Source organism: Mauremys reevesii, linkage group 12, assembly GCF_016161935.1.
Source record: "Mauremys reevesii isolate NIE-2019 linkage group 12, ASM1616193v1, whole genome shotgun sequence".
NCBI classification, from domain to species: domain Eukaryota; kingdom Metazoa; phylum Chordata; order Testudines; family Geoemydidae; genus Mauremys; species Mauremys reevesii.
Genome location: NC_052634.1, coordinates 36,442,437 through 36,451,908, shown reverse-complemented (window position 1 = coordinate 36,451,908; position 9,472 = coordinate 36,442,437). Strand labels below are relative to the sequence as shown.

The 9,472-nt window shown below is 52.3% G+C and overlaps 1 non-coding gene across 1 annotated transcript; it reads left to right on the top strand.

Annotated features, from left to right (window-relative positions):
* Positions 1-7,956: 7,956 nt before the first annotated feature.
* Positions 7,957-8,038, top strand: TRNAS-UGA. The gene has a single exon. It is a non-coding gene; the product is annotated as a tRNA-Ser (tRNA).
* The last annotated feature ends 1,434 nt before the right edge of the window (positions 8,039-9,472 follow it).

The window sequence follows — 9,472 nt, the reverse complement described above, 5'->3', positions numbered from 1 at the left end:
CTAGTAACAGAATATGGGCATGTTTCCCGTGTGCACCTGGAAGTCCAGGCTGCATGCCCTTTTACACAAATAGACGTGCAAATTATTCCCCCCCCCCCTTGCTAGCTAGCCTAACCAACATTATAATAACAATAATAGACATTCAGGTTGACCCAAGATGAATTTTTTTCCCAATTTTCTTGCTGAAACAAAACCAAAAAATCATTTTGGGTTAACCAAAATATTTCAGCAAATAAAATATTCAGCCAAAAATTTTCATCCCACTCTTTGGAAGTAACTATCCCGGAGAAACTGATCATTAGCCTCTTCCATTCCTGAGGTCTAGCTGCTGAAGTGTTCTAAGCATGGACAATGGGCCTTTCACCTGTTGCCCACTGGTTACTACCTTGCTCAGGTAGCTACTGATGAAAGGGAATGTGATTTAGTGGCAGACCTACTTCTATCTCTCTGCCCAACTAGGGATGTTTGTTTCAAATTGCTTGTAAAAATACAATAAATGCATTTTGTTGGTATCTAAACCTGAGGTCAAGATAAAACATTGTGATTGTAAGTCAGTGAGAAAATCTCTGCTGAGTTCTACAGAAGGAAGGTTTTCTCATCAGGCTCTCACACAAGATAAAAGTTCTGAAGGTTCTTAGAGCTTCCAGACACAGAGCCCAGAGTTTTCAGAAGGTCTCACACTCACCCCTAGAGCCAGAATTTCAGACGAACTCAGCTGCCATTTGGGCAACAAAATGTTGGCCAGGTTTTCAGAAAGGCTGAACACACTGAGGGCTGAGCTATTTTGAAAACAAAAGGTGGTAGCAGTTTTTAACTCAATCATCAGAAATGCTGCAAGAGCTCCTCCAATTTGCCCATCTCACAAGGAGACAAAACACAGTCAAATCTCCCAACCAACAAAGCTCACATCTACTCCCCTTTTCCATGGATATTTGCCTGACAGCTCCCAGGGACCCATTCAACAAGACAGGAAATCCAAATTCAGTAAAGTCAAGGGAAAGTTTTCACTGCAGGTTTCACTGACTGGGAAGGGTCATACAGAAAATTTTGGTCATTTAATGCAAGACTACTAGGCTCTCCCTTATTCCATTCCTGTCTCTGACATTTCCTTTTTCTCAGGCACAGGGGGTGACTTATGTCTGGATTCTCTCTGTCTCCCATCAGGTGTTGAGATAGTGAGTGAGAAAGAGGAGGAGAATCCCCAGCAGGAAGATGCTGAGCAAGTAGAACCACATGGGACGTTATCAGGAAGACCCAAAGGAAATGTTTCTGGGAGTTGTGCACTGCCAGAAAAAGCAAAAGCCTGTGAGACTCAGCAGAGGCCAGAGGAAAATTTAAGTAGGCTCTCAGACCTTATTACACACGAGAGTATCAACTTGGAAGAGACACGCTACACATGCCATGAGTGTGGGAAAAGCTTCAATGGGAGTTCAGACCTTTTCACACATCAGGGAATCCACAGAGGAGAGAGACCCTACATGTGCTCTGAGTGTGGGAAAAGCTTCAGTCGGAGCTCACACCTTACCTCACATCACATAATCCACACAGGTGAGAAACCTTATGGATGCTCTGAGTGCGGGAAACGCTTCAGTTGGCGCTCACATCTTATCAGACATCAGAGAATCCACACAGGAGAGATGCCCTGCACATGCTCTGAGTGTGGGAAAAGCTTTAATTGGCACTCACAGCTTATCACACATCGTAGAATCCACACAGGAGAGACGCCCTACACGTGCTCTGAGTGCGGGAAACACTTCAGTCGGGGCTCAAGCCTTATCACACATTTGAGAATCCACACAGGAGAAATGCCTACACATGTGCCGAGTGCGGGAAAAGCTTCAATCAGAACTCGCACCTTATCACACATCAGAGAATCCACACAGGAGAGACGCCCTACACATGCTCCGAGTGCGGGAAAAGCTTCAGTCAGAGCTCTAGCCTGAGCAGACATCAGAGAATCCACACAGGAGAGAGACCCTACACATGCTCTGAGTGTGGGAAAACCTTCACTGAGCGCTCAGACCTTGTCAGACATCGCAGAATCCACAGTGGAGAGAGACCCTACAAGTGCTCTGCATTTGGGAAAAGCTTCAATCAGAGGTCATTCCCTATTAGACCTCAGAAAATCCAAATGGGAGAGAACTGTAAGAAATGCCTTGATTAGGGCTGGCCAAAGATTTGTTTTTTAAAAAAATCACATTTGCTAATTCCAATATAGTGATCTTTGCACCATCTTCACCGTGGTCTCTCAGCTCCCCCAGATGAGTTGCCTCTTTCTGCCTTTTGCAGCTCACCCTTCTTTGGGGTCAGTCCTGTGATCTTTTCTATCAACTCCTTTCCTTTTGACTCATAGGAGCGTGCCCCCCTCCAGCCAGGAATGTTCATCAGCTCCAGGTGGGGGAGAGAGGGTTGATTCCCAAGAAGCAACACTGAGGCAAAAGCTACCTGTGCCTTCCATCCACTAGGGCTGCACATGGCGTTGGCTGCTCAAGTTAGTGATCTTGGTGTAAAAAGACAGTTATAGTTGTAGAGTGGATGCAGCCCAGGGGCAGTGGTTGGCATTAGCTTTCCCCTGGACCTGACCTAAACTCCATCACTTTTCCTAGTCTAAACAAACCCTGAGCAGCACGGTTATACTGTTCCCCCATTTCACAGCAATTGTTAGTCATCGAGTTCCCCCTTTGGAAACAAATTGTTTCATTCCCAGTTGCTCTGATGTTGCTTCAGGTTGTGCTGGGGAGCAGATATTTTTCCTACCATTTTCCTCACTTAAAATATATTGAACTATAACGAAGAGCAGCAACAGGGCAGGGATAGGGGAAAATGTCATTTCACCCTCTGTAACAACAGAAGAAGATAGGGTAAGTCAGAGGGATTCCGTTATTCCCCATCACCATCCCAATCCCTCTGTTGTTCAATTCGTTAGGTCAGTATTTTTTCTAACGGTCTGGGAAGAGGATTCCCTAGTAAATGACTTTTAACTAAGCACGATACCCCTGCATTGGGCTTCCAAAGCAGTTGTGGCCAGGCCCTGCAGGAGGTTGCTCCTGAAGAGATCTCCTTCCTAATCAGGTGCATGTTGCCTTTTATTTGGGAAATGCAATTCCTATCTAGGTAGAGATGGGAAAATGGAAGTGATGTTTCTGTTCAGCTCACCCCTGGGAGATGCTGCAAATATGTAGAAAATGAAATCCGTGTTGAATGTGATATAGCTGCAGAAAGAGACCTATTTTCCATAGATACCTGACATTTGGTGTTTTACAGGGATTCTAAACCGCACCTGAATTTAGTCCCTAATTTAAATCTGTGCCACCAGATTAAAGAAATGAAAGGGCATATTTGGGGGAGTTGTACCTCACTATCACTATTGATACGTTGTGTGGTTGGTGAAGAATTCTACACCAGAGACGTGTAAAATTACTCCAAGTAAGGTCAAAGATTTGACAAGAACTCAGGTAGAAATTGCAGGTAGTGGTGGTTGATTTTCACCCCAGAGATGGAAGCTATGGTGACCTGTGGCCTAGGTAAACTATTTTTAGAACCCTGCTCCCTAGTTAAGTGGCATTGGTCCCACTCGTAAAGGACGCCATGATTAAATTGGGCACAACTGTCTTTTACCATTTGGATCCAAAGTTTCATGAAGCACAGAAACAGCTGATTCCTTCAGAGTCATTCCATGCCTATGGGCCCCAATCTGGCTGTCTTGTTGGACAAGAAGCACTTCCGTGCTGGGCAAACGATGGTAGCCAATGAGGGAATGTATCAGATTCAAGTTCAGATTGCAGGATACTTGAATGCTGAGTCCAGAGTCTGTGGTTTAGTCCAGGCCTGCACAACTCATAAAGCGGCGAGGGCAATATTGCTCCAAAGAAAACAGCTGAGGGTTGAAACCGCCCCGGTCCCACTAACCCCCGTGCCACTGAAATACCCCAAATGCCATGCAGCCCTCCCAAAACAACCCCCCCAGCACCGCCCGCCCCATGGAAACAAACCCTCCTTCCCCAGCACTGCCCTGCCAAAACAGTGGTATTGCACCTTGGTAATATGTTATAGCAGGCCCCTAAGGTAGTGTAATTAAGGTAAAAGAAAAATGTCCTTTTGCTAGAAGTAGAATAAGATCTTCCCCCCACGTTGTAATCAGTTGCCCTGTTGAATGAATGAGGTGGGACTGAGGAAGGTGTAGAAGGTCAGCCACTGACTCACCACTCACCTTCTCAGCCCCCCCGCTCACCTCCTCAGCCCCCCTCCACTGCCGCCGGCTCACCCACCCCCCCACCACTGCCTTCCTGCTCGCCTCCTCAGCCCCCCACGGCTCACCTGCCTGCCTGCCCACCGCCTCAGCCCCCACCCCGCAGCTCACCTGACCCCCTGCCTGCCTGCTCGCCTCCTCAGCCCCACGGCTCACCTGCCTGCCTGCCCACCGCCTCAGCTCTCTCCCCCACCGCCAGCTCACCTGACCCCCACCAATGCCCTCCTGCTCGCCTCCTCAGACCCCCACTCCCCCGGCTCACCTGCTCCCCCGCGCACCTCAGCGCCCCCCTCCCCGGCTCGCGGCTTCACCCCTGCCACTGCCCTTCCGCTCTCCTCCTCAGCCTCCCAACCCCCGGGCAGTGATGAGCTGCCAAAATCTTAATGACCGGTTCCCTCCTCACCCCACACCAGGGTCATGGCCCACCCCGCCCCGGGACTTCTGCCCCATCCAACCCCTGCGTTCCTTAACACCCCAGGACCCCAACCCCAACCACCCGTCCCTGTCCCCTGACTGCCCCCCGTCACCCCATCCAACCCCTTCTCTCATTCCTGATGGCCCCCTTGGGACCCTTGCCCCATCCAACCACCCCTTCTCCCTGTCCCCTGACCGCCGCTGGAACCCCTGCCCCTGATGGTTCGTGTGGGAAGCCTGGGAGGGCTGAGAAGCAAATGGTGGCTCAGGCCCAGGGAGGCAGTGGGGAGGTGGGTGAGCTGGTGTGGGGAGCGGTTCCCCTGTGCGCCCCCAGGTTACCTGCTGCAGTATGGGTGTCCCCCCTGCCCCAGCTCACCTTGTCTCTGTCTCCACATTGCTGGACCTGAGCACGAAGCCGCCAAACCGCTTCTCTTCCCGCCAAGGCTTCCTTCGCGAACAGCTGATTTGCGGGAAGCAGGGGGGAGGGGGGAAAGTGGGACGGGGCATTCAGGGGGGAGGCGGAGCGGAGGTAAGCTGGGGCCAGCCGCCAGCTCACCTGCTCCCCAGCCACTGCCTGCCCACTCGCCTCCTCAGGCCCTCTACCCCGCCGCCGGCTCACCTGTCCCCCCGCCACTGCCCACCCGCTCACATCCTCCAACCCCCCCTTCCTCACCCGCTATAGTGTCATACAGGAGGCCTGTGCTATGCAGGGGGTCAGATTAGATGCTCTAATGGTCTTTTCTGGCCATAAAGTCAACTAATTTCTGAAAAACTGAGTGCAGCATTGGGAGCAGCGTCTGATGTTTTCCTGTCTAGCCGACTTGCTGCCTAGAACGAACGCTCCTTGAGTGGGGTGATCCACAGGGAGTAGCTCAAACCCCCAAAGTGCCTGGCCAGGGGCAGGATATTAGCACAGCAAGGGAGGGGTGTGGCAGTGACATCACAAAGGCCTTTTGCAGGACCTCAGACTATTGGTCCAAGGTGGTGGGGAGGTGGTGACCTCACAGAGAGATGCTGACATCAGCCAGGCAGGACAGGGGCGAGGGGCCAGGGACACCTCAGAGACCCCTGTGGCTTTGCTTCAGCAAGTCTCCTTCTCCAGGTCTCTCTTTGAGGACTGAGGGAGTATTCGGGTTCAGGTACGTGAGTGCCAGGAGGAACCTCTTTCGAGTTTTCTCCTTCCCTTTTCCTGATTTTACTAGAGACCAGCCGTCCCTGTTTAGAAGGTAAGAGCCTCCTCAAGGTTTGAAACCTGTTCAGTCTGATCCATCTGGTGACAAAGTCTAAGCATGGAAAACACGAGCTTAAGGAGGCAGAATTTTATTCCGCTCCTGGGATTTTGTCCCCTAGAATTACTGGAGACATTAGGGTTTGTCCTTTGTGTTTCACCTTTTCCACCATCCTTTCCTCCTTTCTCGTCTCTTGCTTCTTTTGTCCTTTCACCTGTTTCCCTCCCAACATCAAGAGCGGGGTGTGTGTATGTGTGTGTGTGTGTGTTGCGGGGGAGTGCTCTGCAGCCCCCACTGTGGGAGGTCCACCCAAAAATGTGGAGCTGAAATAGTGCTCGGGCAGTGATCCCCACCAGTGACCTGGGCCATCCTTTGGGCTCCCTGGTGAGAACCCTCAGCTTCCCGTCCTCAGTCTCTCCCCTGATTGGCTGAGCAGGGGGTTACTGACAGGGAGGAGACTCAGGTGAGGAGACAGGCTGGGCTCAGGGAGGGGTGAGGAGGGGGCTGTGAGCACCCCGGGCCCAGGCCCTTGAGCAGTGCTATGGGGGCGGGTCCTCCGCTCAGGAGTCTGGCCTGAGCCACTGAACCCCACTGACACTAGATGCTGCCACTTTAATCCTTGGTGCTCCATTGGGCGGGGGGTGGGAGGCACCTCCCAGGGAGTCCAGGACAGTGGGTGGGGGGGTCTCTTTGCTATGGACTCCTGAAGGAGTTGGGGGTTGATGACACTGAGGCTACTTGGAATCAAATACATTTGAGATATGAGTACATAGCCCATATTCATAACTTCAAATACAAAAATGGTGCACACATACAGCCAGCATCATTATAACCAGCAAATCATAACCTTGTCCTAGACACCTCACACGCCAACCTTTGCACAGTATTTGCTGCACATATATAACACTGGTGGCAACTATGATCTCTACAGTCCCAGTTCATATTAATAACGTCACAGCAGGCTATAGAGAAGTGGGAGGGAGGCATCTTCCAGCCGGCGTGTCTCCTCCGTTTCTCCCTTGCCGCTTGAGCCGAGGTGGGAAGGGAGCGAAACGTGCCTGGCTGAAGGTTTTGCGCTTGGCCTTGAAGATTAAGCCTGACCCCCCAGCATGGCTAGGTCGGGGTTGTCCTGGGCTCTGTGGGGGGAGGGCTCAGCTGGGAGAAGGGGCAGACGAGGGGATTTTGTCTCTGATAGATAAGGGTTTTGTCAGCGGGAAGCTGTAGGTCACATGCTGGGGGTGACAGTGGGGTTTGAGCTGGGGGCAGCAGCAGCAGGGGAGCAACGTGTGTGTGTGTGTGGGGGGGGTCACTTGGTAAAAATGAACCTGCCAAGCCGCTCGCTCTGCTGGAGCAAAAGCCTCTCATTTATCTCCTCAACTCCCCTCCATGAAAATCTCCACCCCTCCCCTGGCACTGAGAGACCCCCTCACTCCCATGGAGATTTGTAATTGTTCTAACTCTTCCTTGGCCTTGTCCAAATAATTTTTCCAGAAAAATGATCAAGGACATTTCAAATGAGACAAACAAACCAAATCAGAGAAACCCCCACCACACCCAGTTTGGGTCTGAATTTTTCTACTGAAATTTGGAGATAATAAAATTCATCCCTCTGTTGGCCAGAAACCAAAGCTAGACCTCCCCCGCTGTAGCTGTGACTTCTGCAACTGAACTACCAATGCGTTGACTCCTCTTGTGAGACATTTCTCTGCACGATACTGCTGCTAATCCAGTTACTGACTCCAGGAAACATTTTCCTTAGTGTAGTTCTGTGTGTCACTGGTTTCTCTAGCAAAGATAAGTCCCTGGCCCTGTGGTCCAGACAGCCTCATTACACCAAGCTTCAAGCTGAGAATTATTTCTCATTCCCGCTCTGTGGGAGGGGAGACTTTTAAACACGCTCTCTGTGTGACTGCACATGGCTAAGCAAAGAGAACAAACCCCAAATCCCCCCTGTGCTTTGGGAGCCAGGTTTGCTGTGGGAATTCTGTAGTTCAGATGACTTCACGCCTTGGCATTGGGATTCTTTACCAGTTTCTCTGGCATTGGGGTAGCTTTGTGCTCACAGCTGTGATGGCCGAGTGGTTAAGGTGCTGGAGTTGAAATCCAATAGGGTTCCCCTGCGCAGGTTCGAATCCTGCTCACAGCGAGGCCTGCGTTTTAGCCAGTCCCTCACCCGGGCAATACCTCTGTACAACCCCCTGAGACACTCTCAATTCTCTCCCCACCCCAAGGAAATCCTGTTCTGCTCCTTTCATCGAGATCCCTGGGACACCCCCTCACACTGTGTCCCTGAGGGGTCAGGCAAACTCTCAGCACCTGAAGCCTCTGCCACTCACCTGGTGCCCCATAGATCAGCCATAGCCCTGGTTCTGCTCCTCTCTCTAGAGTGCGAAAGGAGCCAAGTCAGCAACTCCATGGGAGCTACGGGGCTGCAGAACCAACAAAGGAAAAAATAGGTGCTCAGCGCCCACTGGCAGCCAGCTCCCCCCCCCCACACACACTACAGGCCTTGCTGACAAGCTCCTCCTCTTCCCCTTCAGCACCTCCCACCTGCCAGTGATCAGCTGTTCAGTGGGGTGCAGGAGGTGCTGGGCAGGGTGGGGGAGGGAGAGGAATGGGACAGGGGTGGGGGCTTGGGGGAAGGGGTGGAGGAGGAAAGGGGGGATTTTTCCCGGGCACCACACCCCTCTAGGGCCGGCCCTGAAGGGAAGCACCGACTCTCACAGTGACAATAAAACTGACCAGCCTTGCGGGGGAGGCTGAGGGAGATCCGCACTCACCAGGTCTCTTCTCTCCCCCACGGTGAGCCAGACACTGCTCTCTCCTGGCTCTCACTCTAGCAGCTGGATGCCAAGGAGCCATTTCCCCACAGGAAGTGCATCGAGTGCCCCTGTGGTGCTGGGGGGGCTGGTGCTGCTGCTGCCTGTGGGGCTGGCAGGGGGCTGATGTCTGCACAGACTCTCAGCTGCCAGGCCGGAGGGGGCACTTGGGACCTTACCAGACTGGCTCAGTGAAGACGGGGGGTTGACAGAGCAATACAGACGCTCTCCAGAGCACGGAGCAGCAGCCGCCCATGCAGCCAGGCAATGAGCATTTCCCACAGCCTGGAGCCGAGGGGGAGGCGGCAGCTGCTGTTCCAGCTCCTCGGGGACAGGCCCTGTCAGCCAACAGCCACTTCTTACTCCCCACAGCTAAGGGCGCCGGGTTCCTCCGGTGGGGGTGTGGAGCAGCCGTTCGTTTTCCTGTCCTTTTTCTGTGCAACTGCTGACAAGAACATCCCAGACAGAGAAGCAAGAGGCCAAAATACTTCAATGCAGGTGCCAAAGTAGCTCAGCTGGGCGAGTGTTAGACTGAAGATCAAAGGTCCTTGGTTCAATCCCAGGCTTTGGTGGGTCCTTTCATCCCTCTTTGTGCAGGGGTGGCTTGTTTTCTGGGAGCACAGCAGTGCCTGCACCCAAGGTGAGTCCCTGAGCTTGGGCTCTGCAGTAGGAAAACATAGAATGGGCTTCTGCCCCTAGTTGGCCCACCTGACCTTTAAGAAGGAGAGAGGGGAGCTGTCTTTCCAAATATGTCAGGGAAA